Genomic DNA, 5,000 nt, shown 5'->3' on the forward strand with positions numbered 1-5,000 from the left:
TCTCGGACACACTCTCCTCCAGGCCGGCCTCACATCTTCAAAAGAACCAGCCTGGAGCTCCTAGCGGACAGCCGAGCCTTGAATCCGCTCTCCAGCACCTTCCTCGGACTCATGCTCTGCCAAAGTCGGCCTCACATCTTCCAGGAACCAGCCTGGAGCTTCTAGCGGTCAGCCGCACCTTGAATCCGCTCTCAAGCACCTTCCTCGGACTCATGCTCTGCCAAAGTCGGCCTCACATCTTCCAGGAACCAGCCTGGAGCTTCCAGCGGTCAGCCGCACCTTGAATCCGCTCTCCAGCACCTATCTCGGACTCATTCTCCTCCAGGCCGGCCTCACATCTTCAAAGAACCAGCCTGGAGCTTCCAGCGGTCAGCCGCACCTTGAATCCGCTCTCCAGCACCTTCCTCGGACTCAAGCTCTGCCAAAGTCGGCCTCCCATCTTCAGGAACCAGCCTGGAGCTTCTAGCGGTCAGCCGCACCTTGAATCCGCTCTCCAGCGCCTTCCTCGGACTCATGCTCTGCCAAAGTCGGCCTCACATCTTCCAGGAACCAGCCTGGAGCTTCCAGCGGTCAGCCGCACCTTGAATCCGCTCTCCAGCACCTATCTCGGACTCATTCTCCTCCAGGCCGGCCTCACATCTTCAAAGAACCAGCCTGGAGCTTCCAGCGGTCAGCCGCACCTTGAATCCGCTCTCCAGCACCTTCCTCGGACTCAAGCTCTGCCAAAGTCGGCCTCCCATCTTCCAGGAACCAGCCTGGAGCTTCTAGCGGTCAGCCGCACCTTGAATCCGCTCTCCAGCACCTTCCTCGGACTCATGCTCTGCCAAAGTCGGCCTCCCATCTTCCAGGAACCAGCCTGGAGCTTCTAGCGGTCAGCCGCACCTTGAATCCGCTCTCAAGCACCTTCCTCGGACTCATGCTCTGCCAAAGTCGGCCTCACATCTTCCAGGAACCCAGCCTGGAGCTTCCAGCGGTCAGCCGCACCTTGAATCCGCTCTCCAGCACCTATCTCGGACTCATTCTCCTCCAGGCCGGCCTCACATCTTCAAAGAACCAGCCTGGAGCTTCCAGCGGTCAGCCGCACCTTGAATCCGCTCTCCAGCACCTTCCTCGGACTCAAGCTCTGCCAAAGTCGGCCTCCCATCTTCCAGGAACCAGCCTGGAGCTTCTAGCGGTCCAGCCGCACCTTGAATCCGCTCTCCAGCACCTTCCTCGGACTCATGCTCTGCCAAAGTCGGCCTCCCATCTTCCAGGAACCAGCCTGGAGCTTCTAGCGGTCAGCCGCACCTGAATCCGCTCTCAAGCACCTTCCTCGGACTCATGCTCTGCCAAAGTCGGCCTCACATCTTCCAGGAACCAGCCTGGAGCTTCCAGCGGTCAGCCGCACCTTGAATCCGCTCTCCAGCACCTATCTCGGACTCATTCTCCTCCAGGCCGGCCTCACATCTTCAAAGAACCAGCCTGGAGCTTCCAGCGGTCAGCCGCACCTTGAATCCGCTCTCCAGCACCTTCCTCGGACTCAAGCTCTGCCAAAGTCGGCCTCCCATCTTCCAGGAACCAGCCTGGAGCTTCTAGCGGTCAGCCGCACCTTGAATCCGCTCTCAAGCACCTTCCTCGGACTCATGCTCTGCCAAAGTCGGCCTCACATCTTCCAGGAACCAGCCTGGAGCTTCCAGTTGTCAGCCGCACCTTGAATCCGCTCTCCAGCACCTATCTCGGACTCATTCTCCTCCAGGCCGGCCTCACATCTTCAAAGAACCAGCCTGGAGCTTCCAGCGGTCAGCCGCACCTTGAATCCGCTCTCCAGCACCTTCCTCGGACTCATGCTCTGCCAAAGTCGGCCTCACATCTTCCAGGAACCAGCCTGGAGCTTCCAGCGGTCAGCCGCACCTTGAATCCGCTCTCCAGCACCTTCCTCGGACACATTCTCCTCCAGGCCGGCCTCCCATCTTCCAGGAACCAGCCTGGAGCCTTTAGCGGTCAGCCGCGCCTTGAATCCGCTCTCAAGCACCTTCCTCGGACTCATGCTCTGCCAAAGTCGGCCTCCCATCTTCCAGGAACCGGCCTGGAGCTTCCAGCGGTCAGCCGCGCCTTGAATCCGCTCTCCTGCACCCATCCTCGGACACACGTTCTTGCCTTTGGACCCCTCCTCCAGGAGCCAGGCTGGAGCTTTTGCCCCCTTCCTCCATCATTTCAGGCCGTGGAAAGTGTCATCTTTCGGATTATCAATTCACCGTCCCAGTCTGGTACTCAGATATTTTTCCGAAAACTGGGTTTCTGAAATCGTGCAGATGGTGTTTTCGTCGTCTGCTAATAACCTCGTCGTGTGGGAGAATAGGGGGCGGGCCTTGGGCTGACTCGGCCCATCGTCCCCTTTTCCCGTTCTCTGACAGAAATTTTTTCAAACTTTATCACCCTGGTACTATAAACTTTTTCACCTCTGGTACTATGTGGCACTTAGAAAATTTTCTGAACCGGGATTCTCACCCCTGGTACTTTTTGGCACTTAGAAAATATTTCTCAACCGGGCTTCATGCCCCTGGTACTTTTTGACACTTTGACGTTTTTCTGAACCGGGCTTCATGCCCCTGGTACTTTTTGACACTTTGACGTTTTTCTGAACCGGGCTTCATGCCCCTGGTACTTTTTGACACTTTGACGTTTTTCTGAACCGGGCTTCATGCCCCTGGTACTTTTTGACACTTTGACGTTTTTCTGAACCGGGCTTCATGCCCCTGGTACTTTTTGACACTTTGACGTTTTTCTGAACCGGGCTTCATGCCCCTGGTACTTTTTGACACTTTGACGTTTTTCTGAACCGGGCTTCATGCCCCTGGTACTTTTTGACACTTTGACGTTTTTCTGAACCGGGCTTCATGCCCCTGGTACTTTTGACACTTTGGCGTTTTTCTGAACCGGGATAAAGGTCATTTAAAGAGGTGTGTGCATGGTTCCTACTTATAATGGATATATGAAGGACTAAGGAGTCTGAACTTGTTCTGGCCCAAGGAAATCACTTTTTAACAAAAATCCGTATTTGGTCTTAACTCGGGAAAAGAAGGCGATTCCTGTGTTTTGATCTCAAAAGAGGCCATTTATCCGGGTTTGTGCAGGTTTATGCATGGAACTTACTTAGAATGGATATATATGTATGTATATATGAAGGACTAAGGAGTCTGAACTTGTTCTGGCCCAAGAAATCATTTTTTAACAAAAATCCGTATTTCGTCTTAACTCGGGAAAAGAAGGCGATTCCTGTGTTTTGATCCCAAAAGAGGCCATTTATCCGGGTTTGTGCAGGTTTATGCATGGAACTTAATTAGAATGGATATATCTCTATGTATATATGAAGGACTAAGGAGTCTGAACTTGTTCTGGCCCAAGGAAATCACTTTTTAACAAAAATCCGTATTTCGTCTTAACTCGGGAAAAGAAGGCGATTCCTGTGTTTTGATCCCAAAAGAGGCCATTTATCCGGGTTTGTGCAGGTTTATGCATGGAACTTACTTAGAATGGATATATCTCTATGTATATATGAAGGACTAAGGAGTCTGAACTTGTTCTGGCCCAAGGAAATCACTTTTTAACAAAAATCCGTATTTCGTCTTAACTCGGGAAAAGAAGGCGATTCCTGTGTTTTGATCCCAAAAGAGGCCATTTATCCGGGTTTGTGCAGGTTTATGCATGGAACTTACTTAGAATGGATATATCTCTATGTATATATGAAGGACTAAGGAGTCTGAACTTGTTCTGGCCCAAGGAAATCACTTTTTAACAAAAATCCGTATTTCGTCTTAACTCGGGAAAAGAAGGCGATTCCTGTGTTTTGATCCCAAAAGAGGCCATTTATCCGGGTTTGTGCAGGTTTATGCATGGAACTTACTTAGAATGGATATATCTCTATGTATATATGAAGGACTAAGGAGTCTGAACTTGTTCTGGCCCAAGGAAATCATTTTTTAACAAAATCCGTATTTCGTCTTAACTCGGGAAAAGAAGGCGATTCCTGTGTTTTGATCCAAAAGAGGCCATTTATCCGGGTTTGTGCAGGTTTATGCAAGCAACTTACTTAGAATGGATATATATGTATGTATATATGAAGGACTAAGGAGTCTGAACTTGTTCTGGCCAAGGAAATCACTTTTTAACAAAAATCCGTATTTCGTCTTAACTCGGGAAAAGAAGGCGATTCCTGTGTTTCTTTCAGAAAAGGTCCTTTTTCTGAACTGGGATTCATGCCCAACATCCAGGCTCTCGTGCCCTGCCCACAGACACAAATCCAGGCCGAGTTTCAGCACCTCTGCATGGACAGCATTCATGGCTGCTTTCCTCTCCCAACAGCCAGTCTCTCATGCCCTGCCCACAGACACACATCCAGGCCGAGTTTCAGCACCTCTCCTCGGTCCAGTATTCATGGCTGCCGTCCTCTCCCAACAGCCAGTCTCTCATGCCCGGCCCAGAGACACACATCCAGCCGAGTTTCAGCACCTCTCTTCGGTCAGGCAATCATCCTGCTCCCCTCTCATAACGTCCAGGCACTCATGCCCTGCGCACAGACAAACAGAACCCAGGCCGAGTTTCAGCACCTCTGCTCGGACAGCATTCACGGCTTTTGTCCTCTCACAGCATCCAGTCTCTCATGCCCTGCGCAATGACACACATCCAGGCCTAGTTTCAGCACCTCTCCTCGGTCAGGAATTCATCCCTGCTCCCCTCTCAGAACATCCAGGCACTCATGCCCTGTGCAATGACACATCCAGGCCGAGTTTCAGCACCTCTCCTCGGTCAGGAATTCATCCCTGCTCCCCTCTCATAACGTCCAGTCACAGACACAGATCCAGGCCGAGTTTCAGCACCTCTCCTCGGTCCAGCATTCATCCCTGCTCCCCTCTCAGAACATCCAGGCACTCATGCCCTGTGCAATGACACATCCAGGCCGAGTTTCAGCACCTCTCCTCGGTCAGGAATTCATCCCTGCTCCCCTCTCATAACGTCCAGTC

The sequence above is a fragment of the Odontesthes bonariensis genome, unplaced genomic scaffold (genome assembly GCF_027942865.1).
Source record: "Odontesthes bonariensis isolate fOdoBon6 unplaced genomic scaffold, fOdoBon6.hap1 scaffold_290, whole genome shotgun sequence".
In the NCBI taxonomy this organism is placed as follows: domain Eukaryota; kingdom Metazoa; phylum Chordata; class Actinopteri; order Atheriniformes; family Atherinopsidae; genus Odontesthes; species Odontesthes bonariensis.